Genomic DNA, 25,688 nt, shown 5'->3' on the forward strand with positions numbered 1-25,688 from the left:
AAATGTGTTGCCCTTCCAAGTATGAAAATGGAGCCCCAGGTATATTGTGGATAGGGAAAGTAGAATTGGAAAGGGCTTGTCATCACTGTGAAACCACAGCGTTTTTTCAAATAGAGCTTTTGTGGACAGACACATAGATAATGGGGATGTTAAAATGGGCCATGTCTCTTTTCTGAAGAAAGAGAAAAAAAAATCTGCAATCTTTCCTCTCCTCTTGCTGTAATGATTCAGAGAAAGAAAAGAAGTCTATCATTCAACTGATCCCAGGGAAAAAGACAGGCAAGGTCATGTCCCCTCACGCAGAGAGAGACAGGTGCAAAGAGACCTGGCCTGTGATCTGCTCCCCATTAGGGCGGTGTGGCTTCTCTTAATAGGGCCCTGATCATTTTTCAAGTAGCAAATCCATCCAGCAGAAGGCGGTGAGCTATTGTTATCATTTATTCTGATCCATGGAACCCAGTTGATAAAAAGGTTAGAAATGCCACCTCCAGACATGCACTATATCAGACGTGCTTAAAACTGCAATTCAGACTGAGCTCCAGATAGTTTCTGCCCCTCCTGTCATCTCTTGTGCAGGAATAATAACCCACAATAACAGCAGCCCTCTTTGCTTCTAGATTAGTATTAAAGAAATGAACATAATTTGCAAACTATTTATAAACACACATATCTACCTATGTAGCAATACCATAAGATACCTATGAAGATGTAAGGCTGATTAATGTGAATAAAAACAGGACATTTTAAGAGATGAAAGAACAGTTTTGAAGGAGAAAGAAGAAATAGATTTTTATTTTAATTTCCTGGATTATGTCTTTTATTCTTATCCTCTCATAATTTTTTATCTTTTTTTTTTTTTTTTTTTTGAGACAGAGTCTCACCTTGTCACCCAGGCTGGAGTGCAGTGACGCCATCTGGGCTAACTGGAACCTCCATCTCGCAGGTTCAAGCAATTCTCCTGCCTCAGCCCCCTGAGTAGCTGGGATTACAGGCACGTGCCACCATGCCAGCTAATTTTTTGTATCTTTAGTAGAGACGGGGTTTCACCACATTGGCCCGGCTAGTCTCAAACTCCTGACCTTGTGAACCACCCACTTCAGCATCTCAAACTGCTGGTATTACAGGCTTGAGCCACTGCAACTGGCCATGTTTTTTCTTTAAAACAACATACACTGACCTCTTCTTTCTCACATTCACTAACTACACAGACGTATACTCCATTGTACACAATCAAGATATTTTCTAGATGTTATTTAATATATTCTAACTCATATATATACATACATATATATTAGCCTTCTCCCCCAAGTTCCCTAAATATAAGTACTTTTTCTGTATGTTACCTTCATTGTAATTCATAGGGAAAGAAATAAGCAAAGATTGAGGCTTACACAATAGATTTATCTACAATATCACTTATTCATCTCATAAGAATTTATTGCTAATCTACAATTTTGTGCAGGTCCATTTAGTGTGAATGTTATGCTAAATTCTGCAATAGCTTGTCATTCCTTGAGGAACATATACTCCAATAGCTGACATAGGACTAACAAAGTAGAACAAAGCTATATCAGAGAGCAGGCACAATACATTGAATGCTTATGAAAACACACATAACCAGCTGATTAGCAAGAAAGCAACCAACGTAATCAAATTGCCCAAATAACTGCCATTTTCTGCTTGGTGTTATTTCTCCACAGAATGTCAATAAACAAGAAGCTGACAAAAGAAAAGAAATGTAGGAATAAAAGAATAAAGAAAATAGTGTTCTGGCACGAGCATACAGCTGGTGCAACGCAGACACTTTCTCTAGTTCTGCAGAGATGTGAATTGATTTTACAAGCACTAATCCTCAATCCCAATGGGATCTTCAATCAACTAAGATTCAGTTACCTTAGGCAGACTGCTTTACCACAGCCTCACAGTGGAATAAGATTCTTTGGGGATGAAAATACAATGCAATAGTTGAAATCTAGTTTAAACGAACAAATAACAAAAACCCAGGACAAAAATAAACAAAATGAAAAACCCAAACAATAACAACCAGAAAGTAAAACTTTGAAAATAATAAATAGGGTAGAAATAAAAGCTAGAATAAAAGCTACCCACTCACATCTTCAAGGACTAGATACATCATTGTCATCCCTTTCTACCTTAGAAGAATTCCATTTCTCAGGTGCTGGGTCCTGCAAACACACCCCTGGGTAATTTTCTGGAACAGTAGCTTCTGGTATTCTGACTTGACAGTTTTGCAGTTGGTGGTTGTGATGCTTGTTGGTTTATTTCTTTATTAATTTTGTATTTTTATTTTTTGCTTTTTATTTTACATCTGACTTTTAGAATTATTTGTGGCTGGCCTGGGAACCTACCCACTTGGATATCTGACGTTACAACATTTAGCATGAAAGAGATGTTGAAAAGTGAGGTGCTTTCAGAAATTAGTTGGTATAGCCCATTATATTTTATCAGCTTCTACAGAAAGTCAGTGTCTCTGCTAGAATAACAGAATTATTCCCATTGAGTGAAATGTAAGATTTGCTCACCTAAACATGGTCAAGTATTTTGAATGCAAACCAGGAGCCTATTACAATGGGCTTGTATTGAGTGGGCAGCCATGGAAATAAAAAATAAAATGACACCACTGGGCTATGATGAAAAGACTCTATGTTGTTTATCCTTTTGTGGGAGCTTAAGGAGAGATACAAGAAGTAGTAGATCCAAAGTTTGGGGCTCAGACAACCAGGAGAGAGACAACACCACTGACAGAGAAAAACTACATGAAGATGACATGCTGAGAATATACACAATTTTGTTTTACTTCAGTTGAGGTTGACATAAATCTGAGATACACGAAAATAAAACTGGGAGAGAAACTTAATAAATTAATGTGGGGATGGAAATGCTAATTTGGAAAAGTTTATAAAGAAAGTTAATTTTGGGTCGGGGTGTTGGCTCACACCTGTAATCCCAGCACTTTGGGAAGCCTAGAAGGATGGATCAGGAGACGGAGATCATCCTGGCTAACATGGTGAAACCCTGTCTCTACTAAAAACACAAAAAATTAGCTGGGCATGGTGGCACATGCCTGTAGTCCTAGCTAATTGGCAGGCTGAGGCAGGAGAATCACTTGAACCTGAGAGGCAGAGGTGACAGTGAGCCAAGATTGTGCTACTGCAGTCCAGCCTGGCAACAGAGAGAAAAATCTGTCTCAAGAATTTTTTAAAAAGTTAATTTTATCAGAAATATGAAAGAAGGTACCTTGAATGTTATATAAAGTTAGGTGAATGGTTATGTGCACATAATATTATACCTTAGAGTTGAAGGTGAAGAAGGATTGGGAGCTACAGTATCTTTCTTCATAAACTTTTCCTTCATTGAATCCTTTACTGAATCAAAACTGGGTAAAAAGTGGTGGAGACAAGACCCAGCCAATAAGAACAGGACAGTAAGAAGAGGCTCTTCACAGCCTCTGATCAGGAGATTATTCTGCTAACTGAGCTTCAATAATGCCTAAACCTCAGTCAAGAGGTGGAAAAAATGAAGGCCATAAATAATATGTAAATATAATTTTCACCTTGTGTGTTAGTAACACAGGAGGGAGAATGGAGGAATGTTATGTTAGTCTTATGAAATAAATGAAGGTTATACTGTTTGTTTCAGATATACTTTAAGATTCACATGACTAGTTGCTTCATTGTACATGTCTTCCATAGAAAGGAAGACACACAGGCCTGGAGCCAAATGACAACACCAAAACTTAAATATTTCTAAGTTAGAGTCTTGGCTCTTTCAAATAATGCCCTCTACTTCCTTGAAAAAGTTATGCAGATGGCTGGTCTCCAGTTGTGACAAGGTAACAAGAACAATAATACATACTTAGAAAACTCTCATGAGTGTTTGAAGATCTAATTAGCTAATATTTTCAAAGTACTTTGAGGATGGGAACTGCTAACAAGTACTGCTGTAATGGCATGCTTGTTGAAGGCTAATGAGCTCAAAGGGAAATGGCCCTACCAAGTACCAGCTTTCTGGAAAAAGCATGGCATCCTTTCTCTTCTCCAAGTAGGAGAAGAAAATAACATCATCTCATAAAGGACTTGAAGTATGGTAGTTGCTCCTATAATTTTAGCAATGATCACCATCACCATCATCACCCTCACTCTCCAATCAATGCTTTGCTGGTGCTGGAATTTAGTTAGAGCTAGCTGTCACATACCAATAAGCTATGCTAAAATAAAGGCAACATCTTTTTTAAATGAGAAAAAAGAAATATTGAATAAATTAGCTTGTTATTTTATCTCAAAAACACTTACTGGGTTTTTTCATATACCCTAAGATCTCAAGAGTCCTGACTAATGGGATTAATTGACCTCGGTGTTGGTCTTTGTAGATACAACTTGTGACACACTTTATTCTACAGCTCATATTATTTTTGTTAAGAATTTAAGTACTTTAAGAATCAACTTTGTATTGCTATTGTCCACCACAATAGAAGAGTATGGGCCTAAATTCGATTCAAATCAGTTCCATGAAATGAATTAAATCACAGACTCCTGTTACTGGCAGGTGCTTTATCTCCATACTGTCAGCCCCTTTGCAGATGGCAAGCTGATCAAATCACACATTACACTGATTACTGACCAGAGATTTCTGAATCTCTCACAATCTGACTTTCTTTCTTACTATTCAAGACACACATGGCTTTTGTGAAATATTGCAATACTTTAGATGTAATATGTATTTTCATATACATATGTGCATGATATTTCATATATATATATATGCATGATCTTCTTTTTTTTTTTTTGAGACAGAGGTTCACTCTTGTTACCCAGGCTGGAGTGCAATGGCGTGATCTCGGCTCACCGTAACCTCCACCTCCTGGGTTCAGGCAATTCTCCTGCCTCAGCCTCCTGAGTAGCTGGGATTACAGGCACGCACCACCATGCCCAGCTAATTTTTTGTATTTTTAGTAGAGACGGGGTTTCACCATGTTGACCAGGATTGTCTCGATCTCTTGACCTCGTGATCCACCCACCTCGTCCTCCCAAAGTGCTGGGATTACAGACTTGAGACACTGCGCCCGGCCCATGATCTTAACAAATAATATGGGCTGTGGAATAAAGTGTACTTCAGGCTGTATCTACAGGATACCAACACAGGGGTCAATTACCCCTGTTAGGACTCTGGATTCTTAGTGTGTATATGTGTATATATATATATAAATCTATTAAGTTTTTTGAAATAAAATAACAATCTGATATATTAAATATTTCTTTTTTATATATATATGTATGTATATTTATTATTTTCTCTGATTTTCCAACATCCTAGTTTTTTCTGTGTCCTTCAGTACCTACTAACTTACTTTTTAAAACATTTTTCTGTCTAATATTATACTTTCTTCTTTCTGTCTCCTTCTTTTTCTTCTCTTTTTCTTTCTATGCTTTATGTGTTTCCAAAAGATCTGCTTCCTCCTTGCTTTTTAATCCTTCTGCACTGACTCTATAAAAAGTATAATCCAGTCTTATAAATTTAAAAATTACCTCTATGAGAAATATTGCAACGCTAAGCTCTCTCTGGAACTATATTTCTACGTTTCTAATATTCTGCAAGAACTCTTATCTGGGGTGTTCTACAGAGTTTTCCAATTCATTACATTTAAAAGTGAATATATAATTTTATCTGAAAACTCTTTCTTCCTCGGTCATTCTATTTTCAAGTAATGATGCAACACTCTTCCCAAGATCTCAGATTTAAACTCTCTTCTTTGCATCTTTTGTAATTTTTTTTTTTACTTTTTCTTGCCACAACATTGACTTTGTTTCCAATTCAATAGTTACAGCCTTCATAAAATACCTCCTATCCATTGTCTGCTTTTCATTTCAACTGCCTGAGTAGAATTCATTTCTTCTTTCTTATCTGTACCCTTTCAGTGGTTTCCTGATTGGTGTCTCTACTTCCAATCACTGCTCGGTTATGTGTATTGTATGCTTTGCTCCCATGTTAATCTTCCTGATGGGGAACGTTACTAGCGTTGTTCCTCCGACTCAAAAATGTCATGGGCTTCTATTACCTTTGCTCTTGCATCACCTTCTACTTACTCTTAGCTGTAGCCCAACTAAACTCTTTTCTGTGTCCTGTAAATCCCCCAGGGTTGTGGCCACTCTGTGCCTTTTCCTCAGTGTTATGTTGGCTTAGGATTTTCTATCTTTTTTTCTCTTCTTGTCCAATTTTTGCCATTCTTCATGGTCTTTCTCCAGAGTCCCTTCCCTTGAAAGTCTACCATATCTACTCATTGGAAGATAATGACACTTTCTTCTAAAAAGCCTGATGCATGGTCTGGGCCAGTCTAACATAGCCACTGTAATAAACTCTAATTTTCTTGCTTTTTCCTTTAACTATTAGTATGAACTGCATGTTAGCTTTCTCAATTGTAGTGGTACAATTTCAAATGAAAGTCTTGATTCCAGATTTGATTATGAAGTACAGACTTTTAAGCTTGGTTAGATATAAATGATGAAGTCTACATCTACATCTGTCTAGCCCAACCCAATAGGGAGTCCTGTTGAGTAAACAATGAAAGCTCAAACCAAGAGAGTAATATACATTTATTGGTTATACTTTTCCTCTTCTGTGCATGTATCTTTCCTAGTGATCTTACAGAGAATAGGAGTGATAGCAGTGTTGGTCATGGCAAAAATGATATGGAGGGGAAGACAGGAGAAAGAATGAGGAAAAGAAGTCAGGTTATTTGGTTCAGGGCAAACCTCGTTCTTCCTTTTGGCTTTCAACAATCTTATCACCGTAAAGTAATGAATATTCTCAGCAGTCATCTGGAGGTTTGTTGTTATTTCATGACAACCTCAAAGAATGAACTTGCTGTAATGGTAAAAATCTATGGTGGCTATGAATTAAAAGGTCAAAAATAATTGCTAAATATATAAATAAATGAATAAATAAATAAAATTTCTCACTTGTTTTACTGTTGCTAGGGCTATGACAAATAGGACCTGGAGAATCACAGTGAATTACCATAAAATTAATCCATGGGTTATCCAATAATAGCTACTATTTTCCATGAGGTCTTCTTAGTGAAATAAGTCAGTATTGCTTGATTTTTGTTCTTGTGAACTTTTCCTTAGTTCCTCCTTCATCCCAAACACCTGGGGTTCTTTGTCTTCTTCACTTGTCATGGTTGGCTTCCTACATCAGGGACTCTGCAAGTCTCCACGTAGTTTTGTGTCATATCCTGATCATTCTTACCAAGACCAATTCATTCTTCCATGGGACATCAAGATGTATAACTTCATAAATTGTGTCATAGTGATTGGCTCTGGAGGAAGGAATTGACATGTACCCCAGCAGACTTTTTAAAAAGCATATGCAAGATGGTGTGCGACATAAATATGTCATGGAACAATTTTTCATAAAATTGAATTATGAGATGTGAGAATGGACAGCAGGTGGTAGAAGTTGAGGCTGCAAATCTTGGAGTTAGAGCCATATATCCTGATTGTCATGCAAGTGTACATGTATAAAAAGAATTAAAAAGAGAAAGAAAGCAACTATAGAAAAAAAATGGAGAATACGAATTAAATATACAAGAGAGACCCTGTTATAGATGAGGGAGAAAAAAGAGGGCAATCCTTTCAGCAGTTTCGTCAGTTCCTAAAAAGTTTACTTACTCTAAGTTCTAGATCACGAAGTTTGCTTGTAATTTGGTTCATTTTTCTCAAGATAACTTGAAAGGGGTCTTGTTCCCTTCATTGTTTAATTCCAGGCTAGAAAGCCTAACCAACAAAGTCCATGGAATTCTGAGGCACAAGTCAGGTGTGCCGCCATAGAAAGCACCTGCTGTGGGTCCTAACATTCCTAACATGTTGCTTTTCAGAGGACAGAAATTAATTCCTACCCTTACATACATGTGTGTGAGTATGTGTGTGCATGCAGCCTCTCTATTCTGAAAAATTTGTTGGCCTATTAAAGTTTCATAAAATTTCATGTCTGAAATACCTAAGGCAATAATAAAATTGGGTCAGTGGGTGGGTGGTTACTTACACCCGTATTAGAAAGGCAGCCTACCACACAGGTGGCAAGGTGAATTTTGAAGGCAACTGAACATTCAGAATTTGTTCAATTGATCACAATTACAATAACACCTGGGCCAAATGCTTATAGACTCACCCACAGAATGGGGTGAGAAAAACAGATGCTTCTGTCATGGTTTGGAGGATTATGCACTGCTACTAAAAATTTTAGAGACGTTATACCAACTCTCTCTCTCTCTCTCTCTCTCTCTCTCTCTCTCTCTCTCTCTCTCTCTCTCTCTCTCTCTTCTTCTATCTTTTTGTTAAACAAATAAGAAAACCTAGGTCTTAAGAAGTAAAGTGATTCCCTTAAGTCACATGGTTAATTAGTGCCAAGTTGAGAATACAGAACTGAGAATTGTCTCCATTCTAGACTGTGCTCTTCCCAAAAATCTTTACCTGAAGTCATCAAATAAGACTGAATGTGGTCACATGGATCCAGACACTAACAACACTGAGCAATTTCTAATCAAGGAAGATGACCTGAGCAATGGTCATACACATGGGTCTTTCTTTGTACACACTATTAAGACTTACTACATTTCCCAGTATCCATTCTCTACCTGGAGAATTACTGGTAATCCCAAATCCCAAATATAAAATCCTCTCCTCTCTGAAGTCTCCCTAGATTTCTAAGACAGACTCTATTTTTCATTCCTAGTGTTTCCAAGCCCTGCTTTACAACTCTATTACTGCATTGTGTCACTGTGATTTGTATCTGTATCCATTTTTCAAGTGGAGTTTTAAATCCTTGAAATTAGAGACCATAGTATTGTATGTATTCATTTCTGCTACCAAACTCTGCCTAGTACACAGCAATTGCCTACAGCATGTTTGCTTAATGAAAGCATTAAAATTTAAAAGAAAAATAATTAAAATAGATTTTTATCATTATTATTCTGCCACATTGCTTGCCTTTCACACCCATATACACACTTTAAGTCTCAGCCAATAATTGGATGTTATCGATGGGGAAATATAGGAGAAAAATATTCAGTTCAGGGGGTGTATTTCTCAGAAGTGGACTATGAGAAGTGTTAAAAAAATGAAGTGAGTCATTAAGAAATGTGGATCATGTCTAATAGCTTTGGCCAGTCCTTTACCCTTTCTCTGTCTCTGTTTGCCAGTTCTCAAGTAGTAGTAATACTCTGCCTCAAAGATAACATAGTGAGGGAGAAATTAGTTACTGTACATGAAGCTATTTTAAGATACATAAAGGGCAATGCTCATTAAGCTATTGTGAAAAAGATGATGATGATGGCTCCAGAGATGTTCCAGAAGATTAGGATGATGATAATGATCCTTCAGAAGATTACGAAAAAAGCCTGGGTCTGAACTTCTTATGCTCTCCTTTTCATTCCGCACCAAAGTGTTATCAAATTGTTTTATTAAATGTCATTGCCCAAGAACTTCTGAGTTTCTTTAACAATCAATAATCCAAACGGCCGTTTAATATTTTTCCTTTCAATTATTATCCCTTGAGCATGCAGAGGTCACCATTTTCTATAGGAGACACTTGGGTTAGTATGTGGGATTTGAACGGAGCTGTGAATTCCCTCATTATTACTTACCAGTTCAGTAACTGTAGGTTTCAAAAACCTCATTAAACTTTAGCCAATTTATCTTTCAAATGGGAATAATAATCAAAGATGTCTTGTAAGTTTCTGTTTATAATAAAATGAAATATTGATGGTTTCGCATAATGCCTGGCACCAGAGTAAGTAATAAAAGTAGATAAATAAAAAGAAAAATGTTATTATCAGCTATCTAAAATATTAGATATCTAAAATATTTTCTGTCATCTGTCTTCATGACAGAACTTTTAATCTTAGAACTTTTTTGTGACTAAGATACTTGCATAGTGGGGAAACCACAAAGTCTGAAAACTGACATTCAAATATGAGTTCTGCCTCTTACTAATGTGCAAGCCCAATCATAAGTGAAATAAATATCATGTGACATTATTAGAAAAAGGGAACTATTTAAATATGTTACACAATACCTGGAACACAATGAAATGGCAATTTTGTGATATTTAACAGGTATACATAATACACATGTAGTAAGACATGATTCTATCTCCATGAACTTGCTCTATAGTATTTTATTCCCTGCAACAATCCATTTGACAGATAACGAATCTGAAGAACAGAGAGGTTTCACGATTTGCCTGAAGTCTTACAGCCAGCAAGTAGGGAAACCACATTTAATCCTAAACCCTTCAAGCCCAAAATCCAGGCAGGCAGGAAACCCTATGTTTATTGATAATAATCTGTTATTATCAATATTATTATTATTGATAATAAACCCTATTATTGATAATAATCTTCTCAATAAATGATAGCCATCTTTGAGGCTATCTCCTGTAATAGATAAATATTCACAGAAAGGCTAGCACCAGCCTAATTCCTGCTCAGGAAAGCATCCTGGGGGTCCCTTAGCAGTAAACCTAAGATGCATCTGAAGGGTGAACTACCCACATGCTCCACAATTAGAGATGAAAAAGGAGGTACAAGGACCCAAAACTGAACTGTGGCTCTGTCCTAATTTCCCCTCACTATTTACCACTATTTGCCCCATACACTAGAAAGTGAGAGCCCTCCAAGTTGAGTAAAATAATTATTCTCATAGATTGACCTGAAGGGCCAAGTGCCCCACCGGAGCAGCCTGGGAAGACCCTGGCCCCAGCTGGACAATGTAGCTGAGGCCACTGGGGCCTTGGGACAACACTTTGGCTACGGATCCTTACCTTCTCCATCCTTTCAGATTTTGAAGGGCTATGGGAGCCGGGGAGGGGTGGGGAACACAAGCTTAGCATGGTGAGCCCAGACCACTGAAGACAGTGTTCTGTCTATATTTATAGCTCTCAGACTCCCCCTTTCCTGTAATTGAAATGTGGGTTTTATAAGAGCCGAGGGCAGGTAAATGAGCAGTCTAGATGAAAGCGGGCTCTGTCCAGGGATGACCCTGAGCAGTCAGGGTCCAGCCAGGGGCCACGGTCCCCTGCAGCCGGGTCCAGCGGTGCACGTGGCTGCCACAGCCTCCACCATCTGGAAAGCAGCAGCCGCGCGGAATGAAAGTGGTTTCTACAATGGGCAGCCCACGGGATAAGCGCAAGCACTGGTCTCGATGATTAATATGGATTTTCAAAATACCCAGTTCTTGAGGGAAAACACATTATTAGTGGTAGAAGCAGCCGGAGGAATAATAAACTATTTAATTTGAGTTTACTTTAGGTTTGCAGTCCGTGCACTAACACCATGCGTTCTTACTGATGCCTCTCGCCCAGGTTTTCACTTCTTTAAATGTGACCTGCTATTCAGTCTATTAAATAATCTCCTTCCTAAATCCCCAAACTCATTCGAGACCTCCGTCACTTTCTCCCTCCCCTTCAAACCTACCTTTTTAAAGCCCCCTTTTTTTTTTTCTCCATTTGTTCTCTAAACAAAACTGCAGCCGTTGCCACACGTTTTTTCCAGATGCTGCTAGCAACAAATTATTCCCCACGGGTTTTAGCTAGGATTTCACCCTGTTCCATTTTGCTCTCAGGACACATTTGTTGAACTCAAAAGCATTTTAACAGCCTTTCTCTCGCTCTTTCTTTCCCAGTGAAAACTCATAGAAGCAAACTGTTTCTCTCCCCTGTGCAACTGGCAGGCCCCAGAAGTAAAGGAACAGAGGGATTACAAAAAAAAAAATCTATCAAGCAAAGCGTTGATATTTGACCCATTTGGCTACTATCTTTAACCATAATTCCATATTTTCCATTTCATTTCTACTATTGTTTCATTTAAAGACCTGTATTTATGTTCAGTTAGTAAATACTGCGGATAGGGCAAAACTTGACCTATCCCAGTGACCCTGAAGTTAACCCCTGAATATAGAGTGACTCTGAAGTTCATCTCAACTGAATATTTCACTTATGTTTGGAAAATCTCAATAGGTGTTTTCTTGTTGTTGTTGTTGTTTTAGTTTTTCCCATACACTAAAAAAGCTGTAAATAAACAAGTCTACAAAAAGTTTTGTTGCTTTTTATGTTTCATGTTCACTTTGTTCTGCATTTTAAGCACAGAGCAAAAAAGATAAAGCCACCACATGAGAAAACTAGTCACTTGAATACGACAATGGCTGGAAATGGAGTAGGGGCTTCTCATGTTCATCTGTTTCTCATGGTTTCATGCAACTCATATTACATAGCATTTATTTTCTGATGAAAGGGATGACCCCCCACACTTCTGAAAATTTAGTATATGCATACATTTTTCATGTAATTTGGGGGAGGTTTAAAGCACGTAGACATAGTATGAATCTGTGAACCTTGGTTTAAGGACTCTAACACAGATATAATCTCTGCTGAGTGACAAATTTAGTATCTGAGTCAAGCATGGTCAGGCGCCTGGCTCTTTCTCTATAGAGTCATAACATCCAGTAGTATATGTATACAAATAAGGGAAATAATAGCATGGTTGCATCTCTAAAAATATTTAAGAAATTAATTGTAACCTAAGCCCTGGAGATTTCTGGAAGAGCTATTCTGCTATTCAGTAGGAGGTACTACAAAATCCATAGAAAGAAGGCTAAGAATGAGAAATTGAGTGCTGCCTTTTACATTCTTCTTTCCCTTTTCTTTAATGTGAGTTCCTAGGAAAAAAAAAAAAAAAAGATCCAAGACAACTATGGCCACCATTGGTGAATGTTTCTGTGGGGTCTCTCACAGAGTTCTGTCACAGCAGGCATCCTGTAAGTGTTGATTAACTGACACAAACTAGGAAAGTAAAACGTGTCAATGGCCAAGATCCAACAGGCAAGTAAATTACCCGGAGGGGGTGAGTTAGAGCTTCCAGTGGTGCAACAGAGCAGAAAGTTGCAAAGAGAGTCCCTAATTGCTTTAAGGACTATTATCCCCCATCCTTTACAAAGGGTCACATAGAAGCAAAAATAGGGTAAGTATTCATCCTAGACACTGGCACACTGACTTTTAAGTTTACCTCAATAACCTTGTTCTAAGATAAGAGTTTTTATTTTCCTAAAATAATTTGTAACTTGTTAAATGTTAATTATTACTTACTGTACTGGCTTTCTGGCATCACGAAGTTATAAAAGGTCAGACTGGATCAATATAAGAACAACAATGACAAAAACAACTTTCAAACACTAACCGTGGTGCAGCCTCACTTACTGAAGCATTCAAAGGGAGCCTGAAAGCTTTATCAGAGATAAACTAGGAGGCTGAGGTAGAGTATGGGAGTAAGCAGCATGTAAAATCTCCTCAAATCTAAAATGTCCCAATTATTTAAACCCCAACTAGTCCAACAGGAAATATGAACGACCTATGTTCTGATCCACCAATCTTCGTAGTCCTATATAGTACAATGAAAATGTGTGATCTTTAAAAGATTCTTTCTAGGCCCTTATTTCTACTTCTATTACCTCTTTAAAAAAAAAAAAAGGCCATAATGGCTAACTCCTAAGGAAATTGTCTAGAGGGAAAGAGACAAGAGAGATGTTATGAGAAAAACAGAGGAGAACAAAAATATCTGGATTATGTGCTAAAAACTGATTTAATAAATGCATGAATGAATGATCTTATAAACTCTTGGAAACACAAAGAGCTCTGAGAGGACAGTTGTTTGATACCAAGGGATGCAGATAGTATTACTGCATTCAGAATTGGAGTCATATGAAAAAAATACTTCTTCAATAGTTTTTAACTCAGGTAACTACTGAGTACATTGTTAAATAACAGGAACTGTGTTAGGTCCTTAGGATATGTGGATAATTAGCATAGAGCCCATCACCAAGATATCCACAGAATAATGGGGAAGTAATATGTTAAAAAAATCCCACAATGTTAAGTTTTTTATTGTGGTATCCTAAGTGCTAATAGTGTATCTAGTACAGAATACTTGCTCAAAAAATGTTGTTAAATGAATGAAGTGCTATAATGGCTAACAAACATGTCCATGTAGAAATGGAAGTATTAAGCCTTTTGAGACATCCAGGGGTATTCCTTACAATGGAAGTAATGTTTGAACTGGGCTCTAACAGTAATTTGAATTTGATAAGAACCACACAGGAAAAAAAAAGAAGAAATTCTAAGCAAAGAGAATAACTATATCCAAAGGCATGGAAGTTTACAATCCATGCAAATTAAAATGACTGAAAAGATTTCATCAGGACAGGACCATCAGACATATTAGGGGCAAGAACATTAGCTGACATTAGAGAGATTTCATGAGGTTACCTGATGAAAACTCTTGAAGTGCATAAAAAGTGGATTTGAAGTTGAAATGAGGTGTTGAATGGTTAGTACATGTTTTGGAGCTGAACTGGTTACAATGAATAGGGATTAAATCTGTCTAATGCAGTAAGATGGTAGGCATTACAACTTTTTGGTTTCCACCAAGCCATGTTGGTTACTCTGAAATTTCAATTAGCATAAGGATCTGACTTATAACAATATTATGGAAGTGTGTTCACATTCATCATACTGGATTTTGGCTCAGATCTTATTATTATTATAAAAAGAATGCTGGAGCATGAAAATCTTCTATTTGAAACAGTGCATGGGTTTTGTTACTGAAACACTAGTGGTTTGTTCTTTGTGTGTGTGTGTGTGACAGAATTTTGGACTTGTAACCCAGACTGGAGGGCAATGGTGTGATCTCAGCTCACCACAACTTGTGCCTCCTGGGTTCAGGCAATTCTCCTGCCTCAGCCTCCTGAGAAGCTGGGATTACAGGCACGCAGCACCATGTCCAGCTAATTTTTTGTATTTTTAGTAGAGACGGGGTTTCACCATGTTGACCAGGATGGTCTCGATCTCTTGACCTCATGATCCACCTGCCTCGGCCTCCCAAAGTGCTGGAATTACAGGTTTGAGCCACTGCGCCTGGCCTTCAGCGGTTCATTCTTAGTCCAACTGCTCACAACACAGAAAGCCAACCACTGAAACAACAAGTATTTCCAAGGAAGAAGACTTTATTAAGGTCCTGCAGCAGAGAAGATGGGAGAGCAGTCTCAAATCCATCTCCTCAACCCATTAAAATTAGGAATTTATAGAGCAGGGAAGAAACGTAACCATATGAGGGAAAACAGAAATTATAGAGGGATAAGGAGATAATCCTGGGAATGAGGAGTCTGGCATCTCATTATCCTGATGTAGTAATCTGGTAAGTTTCATTTCCTTGATACTATCTGGGAGGCCTGAGGATTTGTTTCCTGAAAAAAAAAAAAAGAAACTCAACTTGGATAAGACAAATGTAAGTTTCTCAAGTTTTAAGACTGGCAGGGTCAATTTCTATTTTTATTCAAAAGAAGCCATAAATGAGTTCTATGGGATGATTGGGCCAGTTTCAGTCTCTGTTGCCTCCAAAGTACATCACAAATCTCTTGACATGGCTAGTCACAACCAAACTTTCATGTTTGATTCTCACTTACAGTCTTTATAAAATCTTGATGCTCACATAGCTTCTTTCTGTAGTGATGGGAAAACAAAGTGTCAATGGCAAATAAGTTTCTCAGATTGAAATACATCTGTGAATCCCCCAAATTCCACAAAATAAGTAGTTTTAAAATCTGCTCTTGTCTATATAAAGTTACTTTTATCACAGCTGTTCTATTAAGCAATCTAGAGTCCTTTTACTATAAGCTGAACTACATCAGTGAGAATAGGCAGGCAAATGTGCCTACTAACACCTGGACACTGAGCAGTTAACTCATAAGCATGAGTAAAACAAGGTGAACATACAGAGCCCAGATCCAGACATATGGAGGATTCATTTTAAAGAATAAAATCCTGCCTTCTGGGCAAGGTATAGACACGCAGAACTCCCCAGAGCCCCAGGGTTTTTCTTTTGTTAGGAGAAAAGTATGTTTCTGGTTTAGTCTCTCTAATTAAATAGCAACTCCTTCCCCAGCTCTGGAGGTGGTTACATCCAAAAGCAATAAAACCCAAGATTCCTTCACTTAAAGCATCACCCTAGTTATCTGTCTTCTAGGTCACATATCACAGGAGAGACCCTTAGGGCTGAATTTTTAAAAGGCAATGAAGCTTTTTCCTGTGAAGATGACAGGTGAGTTATGTGTTACATTGGACAATGACATAAGAATTTCCAGCATGAAAGACTCCTCCTATCCCATCGTAGCCTCTTGAAATGATCAAAGATTTAAAGAATATTCATGTCCAATCTCTTAATGGTGCTGAGGCTGAAATGCATGTGGAGATAACCAGGAGATTTTTAACAAAGTGTTGCAAGTAAAAAAAAAAAACTTGGTTAAGCTTGCATCTTGGATGGTGTTCTTCAAATGAAGACAAACATTCAAGACTGATTGGCTCTCGTATTTCTGAGCAGTTGAAACTTTTCCTAAGTTCTCAGGAATTACGCCTGGACTTTTACATCAGGTCTTAGCTTAAACATTGCTTCTCAGAATTTTTCTGGCTTCAGAGTGCAGGCTAGTGTTCCCTTTGCTATGCTTTCATTATGTGCTCTTTTCCATACCTAGTATTCAGATATCACTTTATAAACTTTGTAAAGGTAGAAACTTTGTCTGTCTCTTCTGTCAGCATTTATCCCTGGACATGACATACAATAAGCAGCTAACAATTTGGTTGACAAATGAACTATCAAATTCATGGTTTCCACAATAAGTCATGTAGATTTTCTAATTCAATATAGCTGGTGGTAGTGTGGAGCAAGATAGGAGACAAATTCCGTTTATTCTTCAGTAAGAATGCCAACATGACTTTTTGTTCCTTCTGTAACAAGAAAATAAAATTATACTATTGGGAAGGAGGTTGGGGGGCTTTTTAATATAATCTACTTAGTAAGCAAGGTGTCTTCATTTAAGAATGATCATATGATTTTCATACAGTTTGCCATTGTGTTCTATTTCGTATTTTATTTTTATGTTTTAATTTGCAATGCTTTCTTTTAGCAAAGGGTTTCCTATAATCATATATATTAGAAATATATTTAACTTCAAGATTTTCAACTGGGGATCAGACATAGATCATCACTGAGCAGAACCTGGCTCTACTCCACACAGACAAATTTCAAACAACTGGATGGTTTTCATGGAAACCTGGCTGAAATTTACTTTTTCGGATCTTAAATATTCCCAGCTTCTTTGACTACCCATAATTCAGTGACTGGCTTTAATCAAGGGATTTTTTAAATTTTTTAATTTTTTTATTGCATTTTAGATTTTGGGGTACATGTGAAGAGCATGCAAGATAGTTGCATAGGTACACACGTGGCAGTGTGATTTGCTGCCTTCCTCCCTTTCACCTATTTCTGGCATTTCTCCCCATGCTATCTCTCCCCAACTTCCCACCCCCCCCCCCGCTGTCCCTCCTTATTCCCCCCAACAGACCCCATTGTGTAGTGCTCCCCTCCCTGTGTCCATGTTTTCTCATCGTTCAATACCCACCTATGAGTGAGAACAAGCGGTATTTCATTTTCTGTTCAATCAAGGGATTTTTTAAAAACATTTGTAAGGAGATACTCTATGTTTGGAATTTCACTTCCATTTTTACATTTTAAGAAGTTTGAGAAATTGTATGTATTGTATGTGCCTAATTGTATGGATAAATCTTCTTCTGAAACCTAGACATTTGTCTGTTCTCATTAACCAATTTATGCTGGAGGTTGCAATTTTTTAAATTTTTGCATGAGTGAAAAATCACACCTTGTGGATGACCTTGAGCAGTAGGATATAAATAACTCCCATATGCTTACATGCTTAGCATTCCAATAATGGAACATTAGACATAAGTAGGTTAATAATACAATATAGTCTACTTTACTTTGTTTTGAGACTGTGTCTTGCTCTGTCACACAGGCTGGAGTGCAGTGGCACGATCTCAGCTTATTGCAACCCACAACCTCCACCCCCCAGTTCAAGCTGTCCTCAGCCTCCTGAGTAGCTGGGATAATAATAACAGGCATGCGCCACCACGCCCAACTAACATTTTTATTCTTAGTAGAGATGGGGTTTTGCCATGTTGGCCAGGATGGTTTCAGGCTCATCTCAAACATACTTTACTGATTTTGTTTTTTAAATCAAATCAAGAGGTACAATTATTAATTGCTGGTATATATTCTGAAAACAAAACTAAGAAACAAACAAGCAAAACAAAAACCAGGTAGATTCTATGATATATTATGGCATTCCTCCCAGATCAATCTTCTGTACTCTTTGTATCTCTGTCAATAACTTTGATAAACAGAATTGTAAACCTAGATAGAAAAGAAGCTTAAGATCTGAAATTTTAGAGATGAAGAAACTGAGGACTGAAGGTGTTTTTTAGGTCCCAAAGTTACTTTGCAACTGATCTTGTAGTGGCACATGGATAACATCCCACAATATGTCACAGTTATGAGAATGCAGAAAGCACCACAAGTCTTTGCCAGATGCTCTTGTTTGTAACACTCGTGCACTGAAGGTCTCCAATGTGGCCCTAACAGGGACCTGTGTCCTGAGAACTCAGCTTCTTCTCATCCTCCTACAGCTTACCTTGCTTTATCTTACTCTGCATTCCTTTCATGCTGGCTTTCCAAGTTCCTTGGAGAAGCTGAATTACTTGGCCGTCAGAGAGCAAACATACTCTTCTTAGAATGCACCCTCAGTGGTATCCTGAACTCCTTAGCTCTTAATCATTACTTGAATTTTAGCAACATAATCAACTTCTAAATGAAGTTTTCCTCAATGGTGTTCCCAAACACTTTCACCTTATGGTGTCAAAAAGCCCTGTGGAATAAAATGAGAGCACTGCTCAGAATAGAGGCAACTACTTACAGGGCTCCTTCTAACCTGAGCCCACCCAGTCATCCTTGAGGTGAAGACATCAAATTCTGAACACACCTGTAATTCATTTATATTCCACAGCTCAGAGGCGGGAAATATCGCTAGCCATCCACTCTCCTCCAGTAGGTCAAAATCTAAGTATCTGGTCTTACGGCCTCATGTGCCTCTTACTACTTTTTAGAGCCAGGATTTTGCTTTTAGGCTGTTCATCTCGTGGAAGCAGGACCATTGTCAATTTCTATTCCCTCTTATAGCTCTAGAAGCCATACATTCTTAGTATTTGTTGAATGTATTAATGAAGGCTCAAAATACCCAGAGTCCCACAACCAGTACATGGAAGAAGTACGATATAAACCAAGGCTGCCTAGATTTGGAGAATATGTTCTTATAACTACGCTAGGTTTCCTTTCCAACATATTTTGAAAACATTATTAGAGAAAAAATATTAAATATACATTCTCAATATGAATTTTTAAAATCTGGTTATTCTTTAGTTACCCTGGAATTTGGAGTAACCAGAAACTCCCATCTGTGAATATTCTTAGCTATCAATATTTTACCACACTTCTGCAAGTTAGTTTTGCTGCCTCCTGTGTCCCACGCAATGTGCTGTGCTATGCTATGCATCTACAAAAATATATGTCATGAATAACTCACTGAGGCTGAGCTTTTGTCCATCTGTAATTGAAATTAATTAACAGCAGTGATCACAGAGCAGCTATGACTTATACCCCTCCCCAAATCTGGAGACTGGGTTTATTGGAACCTACTCTCAGGCTTGTTCTTAGCCCTGGTATGAAAAATGGAAAATTCACTTTTTTTTTTGCCCTTCCTCTTTTAGTTTCTACACCATTTCTCTGTTGAGGACATGCCTTCTCTAGGGCCTTGCCTGACCACACCTCTCTCATCCATTCTAAAACTACTCTTTTGCTGCCTGCATTCTCTCATGACCATGGAGTAGGGAGGGGTTGGTATTTTATGTTAAGGTGTAGATGACTGATTAACATAAAACATACCTTATTTTTAAAGGGCACATGAAAAATTATGCTTAATCCAAAGATGTAAAAAGTGTTCAAATCCATTATGAATTTGCACTCATTCAAAGTGGAGATCAGTTTAGGGATTCCTATTAGGGCTGGGGCTGCCTCCCTAAGGACTTTCAAATCAAATGGCACCCATAGCTGGCCACCAGGGGCCACGTCAGTGCTGTGCATGTCCTAGAGACAGTAAAAAAATCCTGCAGTGCATTCCCAATACTCTTTCAGATAATTCAGATCCATTACATTTCGCCACTGTCTATTGCTTACTTTCAAATTCCCTTTTACACTTTAATTAAGCTCCTTTTGGACTCTGAGGAGTTAAAGATCATTGCTGAAGAATAATCACAGAAATGAAGAGGAGAGAAAATGCTCCCTTTGAGAAGAACTCTTTCTCTTTTTTTTTTTTTTTGTCTTCCATATGAATCCCAGCTGTTTGCTTACTGTGTGTCTGTATACACACATGTGAGAGAAGGGCTGACAGATGAGGGAATGGCAGAAAAGGATGCTCCCTCGGACAGTGAAGTAACTTTAATAAAAGACTATTGTGTTTTGGAATGCGCATATGTGTGCGTGAGAGAAAGAATAGAGAAAGAATTGTGAGAGGAGAGGTGAAAAATAAAAAAAAAAAACTGAAAGAAAAGTGGGGAGGGGAAGGAAAAAAGAAAGAAGGGAGGCAGGCACAGGAGAGATAAAGAGATAGAGAGAGAGGTTAGTGCTATCTCACCTGGGACAACCCTAATGGTAAATTTATAATAAGGCGATGAGGCTGCTGAATGATTTACTGCTAATCCCATAGCAAGAGCAGGAGGAGGTGAAGGAACAAAGGTTTACAGTCCCTTTGGAGATTTGTTTCATCTGCACATCATCCCACAATTAATGGCCGTTTAGCTGTTGTTCTCCTGCTGGACACTGGTGGATTGATTCGGTAAATAAAAGTGACAGAGCGATGTCCCATGGAGGCAGGCAGCGGAGTCTCTGCACCTGTTATTTGTGAATCTCGGCTTGCCAGGTCGTTGACCTTTAGAAGCTGGCAAAAATTAATAAGTGAAAGTACAAAGCTGCTTGCTTTTAAAAATGCAACGAGAGGACCCAGGCAGCAGTTAGGCTGCCTTTCTTAGGAAGTGGCCGGAAATCTCTCCATAGTTACCACCTCCCAGTCCTCAGACCAGGAGCATCCACAGGTGGTAAGGCTGTTCCTCAAGTGCCTCTTAGCCAGTCTCACAGTGTGGTCCAAGATGGTCCAGGGAAGTGGAAGTGTGGAGATACTTGGGGAATAGAAAACCACAGTTCATGCTGCCAGATTGGGATTTGGCCTGTCCTGTTCTTCCTGAGGCAGTTTGGGGACAGTTGTGAGTAGGTTGTGAGTGGCCCAGACAAACTGGGCTAGCGCATCTGAGCAGCTGTGCTTGGCATGGAGATATGGTGAGCAAACAGCTGCAGTGGATAGCTGATCATTTGCAAATAGTTAATGACAGATTTGTCCTTTGTGCTCACTGCCATAGGAGGGGAATAAAATAAAAGAGAGGGAGAGTCAGGCCAGGGGATTTTATAGCTACTGCTACTGAGACTGCTGTTGTTATTGTGGTTGTTTTGAAAGTGATAAGAAGGTCAAGTGAAGTTAACAGGCTTTGCTTCTTTCCTGAGCAAACTGTCTCCCAACGGAATCCAGTACATGGGTGTGGGCATATCACAGTGTTCAATGAACATACGACTGCTATGTCCTTAACTAGGATGCATCAACCTGGTATACAAAAACAAGCCAACAAGCAATCATTTATTATTTTTCTTCCTTCCTCCTTGCTTTTTCTCTTTCTCTTTCTTTCTTTCTTTCTTTCTTTCTTTCTTTCTTTCTTTCTTTCTTTCTTTCTTTCTCTCTCTCTCTCTTTCTTTCTTCTTTCTTTCCTTTCTTTCCTTCCTTCCTTCTCTTTCTTTCTTTCTTTTTCTTTCTTTTTCTCATTCTCTCTCTCTCCCTCTGTTTTTTGTAACTTGACTTTATATTATTTCTCAGCAAATTGCAGTCATGTAGCAAATATAATTAACTTTTGTTTGCCATTCAGATTGAGGAAAAACCTCAATTTGTTTAAATGAGTTACTGAGCATTAAAAAGTGCACTCAGTCCACCTATGGGTGTTATCTGAGTGTTTATAAAGGACAGTTGCCCTATTTTGCCCCTAAATAGAATTGCACCATTAGCAATGCATTCATCTGAGTTAATAGGTTTAAAGAGTCTTCCTTGTAATGGCTAATTCTCCTGGGATGTAACTCACTTGTTTTATTGTAGTACGACTAATCCATCAGCAAGCCCTAGAAACCCTGTCTTCAAAATATGTGCTGAATCTGGCCACTTCCATTTCTGCTGCTATCAGACTAACCTAGGCATTATTATGCCTTGTCTGCATTTTTGCATCATGCTCCTAACTTGTCTCACTTTTTCCTCATTACCGCTTTGCCATCTATCCTCCACCAGTAACCCAAGAGATCCTTTAAATCAAATTATGCCACTGTTTTGAAATCTCCAGCAGCTTTCCAAATGCTTAGAATAAAATTCAAACTACTTATCCTTACCCACAGCCTGCAACTTTAACTCTTACCACTCACTCATTCTCACCTACTCAGTATTATCTAGCCCCTAGAATTCACTCTTGCATTACCTTTGGTATGAGAAGCTTATTCCACCTCAGCAACTTTGGCCTTGTTATTCCTTCTCCTTATCATTGTCATACAAAGAACCACACATGGTTGACTCCGTCTCAATATTTAGGTATTAGCGAAAATATCATCCAACAGGAAAGGCATTCCCTGACCTACTTGTCTAAAGTAGACCTCTTTCTGTAGTTATTGCTGCAATGCTCTGATTCTCTGTTATCTCCATCACTGAGAATGATATCCCATAAAAGTGAGGTTCTGCAAGTCCTACTTGAATAAAGAAATTAACAAAATTAGAAAAACTACTAATGTTTAGCAAAACTGACAATGCAGGATGGAAGAAAAGAATTAATTCTCCCAATGCAAGGTGTACAGGGGAGAGGAAAATTGAGCTATCTAGATGAGATATGGAATTTGACAAGGGAGACTGATCATGCACTACATTAGAAGGAAAACTTAGAAGTCCAGGTCCTTCAGGAGAGATGTGTGAGGTTTAAGAGCATATAAAAAGTGAGAAGCAGGCAGAAATGGCATGTGAGTGAGTTCTAAGCATTAACTTCTTTTTAACTGCCGTTTTGTTGTTTACAAAAACAATTTAAGGTATGCTCAACATGTAGAATCAAGGATTAAACTTTTTGAGTGTTAAATTGCTAGTACATACTTACTAAAGTTAGATCGATAATCTCTGAAAATTATAAAGGTTTTTAAGTTATTTTCTAAGTTTCTTCAGTTCCCAATTTTCTTAGTTCTTTATTGGCATCACCAACTAATAATCTAAATGAGAAGAGGCTCATAAATCTCATTTCAAGCTAACAAGGATGGGAACTTTTCAAGGCCTGCAAATAGCTCAACTGTATCAGCTATCCTGAAGCGTTCTTAAAGGTAGCTGAGAGATTTTGGCTTCCCAGTTCAATGATGCTAAATGGTGTATATAATTCCAGAGGAAACTAAAAAATACCTCTGTGAGCTTTGGGGCCTTGTATCTGGTAATTATCAAGGCTGACTCAAGAATATGTGTAAGTGGAAAAGTAAACTCTTAATTACAAATTGGTTAAAGATTGAATTATAAGAAAACAGAGCAGGCAATTATTAATTTTTGTTATAGATTGTGTGTAATAAATTATTTAAACTTACCATCACCACAGACACACCAGCACACATCCACTCTATACCTCCGCATCCACACACTTAAAATCAAACCTTTAGCATCTTTCTATGGTTCCTGATATGGTTTGGATATTTGTCCTCTCCAAACTGCATGTTGAAATGTGATTTTCTATGTTGGAGGTGGGACCTACTGACTGGATTATGAAGACAGATCCCTCATGAGTGGTTTAGCACCATCCTCTTGGTAATAAATGATCTCATGTTCAGTTAGTTCATACAAGATCTGGTTGTTTAAAAGAGTCTGAGACCTCCCTCTTCTATCTCTCTTGCTCCCACTCTTGCCATGTGACAATGGCACCCATTTACCTTCTGCCATCACTGTAAGCTTCCTGAGGCCCTTACCAGAAGCTGATGACTGCACCTTGACTCCTGAACAGCTTGCAGAACTGTGAACCAATTAAATCTCTTTTCTTTATAAATTATTCTGCCTCAGGTATTTCCTTATTGCAATGCAGAAATGTACTGACACAGAAAATTGGTACTGAGGATGAGGGGCATTCCTATAAAAATAGGAAGATGAGGTGGTGGCTTTGGAACTGGGTTTACAGGCAGAGGTTGGAAGAGTTTAGAGGGCTCAGCAGAAGACAGGAAGATGAGTGAAAGTTTTAAATGTCTTCGACACTGGTTAAATGGCTGTGACCAAAATGTTGATAGAGATATGGACAGTGAAGTTTAGGCTGATGTGCACCCTGAAGAAAATGAGGAATTTATTGGAAATTGGAGTAAAAGCCATGTGTATTACACCTTCAAAAAACTTGGCCACTTTGCATTCATGCTCTAGGGATCTACAGAAATTTAAACTAAAGAAAAATGACCTGGAATATCTGATAAAAGACATTTCTAAGCAGGAAAGCATTCAAGAAGGAGCCTGGCTAATTCTAACAGCCTGTTATCAGATGTGGGAGCAAAGGAATGACTTAAAGTTGGAATTTATATTTAAAAGGGAAGCAAAGCATAACAATTTGGAAAACTCACAGGCTACCTTGTGGCTAATCTCTCCAGCAACTGATTGTTCTGCAGCACATTCACATTCCTCTCCTAAAAATGCATTTTAAGGAGAGGAATGTGAATGTGCTGCAGAACAATCAGTTGCTGGAGAGATTAGCATGGCTGAAATGAACCCAAATGCATCCAAGTGTTCCTTTTCCCCATTCAAGACAATGAGGGAAAGGCCTAGAAGGCATTTCAGAGATCTTCTAGGCAATGTTTACCCTGACAGGTCCAGAAGGCTAGGAAGGAAAAATGATTTACAGGGCTCTGCTACTCTGTGTAGCCTTAAGACACTGCTCCTCACATGCAGGTTGCTCTGGCTCCAGCATTGGCTCAAAGAGCCCCAAGTAGAGCCCCAGCTACCACTTTGGAAAGGGCAAGCCACTGTAAGCCTTGGCAGCTCCACCATGGTGTTAAGTCTGCAAACACATAGAATGCAAGACTATGGAAGTCTTGGTAGCGTCCACCTAGATTTCAGAAGATATATGAGAAAGTTTATGTGCCCAGGCAGAAGACTGCCACAAAAAAGGAGCCCCTGCAGAGACACTAGGGCAGTGCCAAGGGGAAATACAGGGTTGAAGTCCCCACCAGGGCACTGTGCAGTGGAGATGTGACAAAAGGGCTGCTGCTTCAAGACCAACAACAGGTTGTACCCTGAGCCTAGAAAATCCACAGATATTCAAGTCCTACCCATGAGAGTAGTCACAGAGGTGGCAACCCACAAAATCACTGGGGCCAAGCTGCCCAGGAGAGCAACCACAGGGACTTCTCCCAACAAAGGCACTGGGACAGAGCTGCCCAGGTTCTTGGCAATCCACCCCTTGCACTAGTGTGCCCTGGATAAGAGATATGGAGTCAAGGGAGATTATTTCAAAGTTTTAATATCTAATGACTTCCCTGCTGGGTTTCAGACTTGCATACAGCCTGTTGTCCCTCTTTTTTGGTT

Source organism: Callithrix jacchus, chromosome 13 (assembly GCF_049354715.1).
Source record: "Callithrix jacchus isolate 240 chromosome 13, calJac240_pri, whole genome shotgun sequence".
In the NCBI taxonomy this organism is placed as follows: Eukaryota; Metazoa; Chordata; class Mammalia; order Primates; family Cebidae; genus Callithrix; species Callithrix jacchus.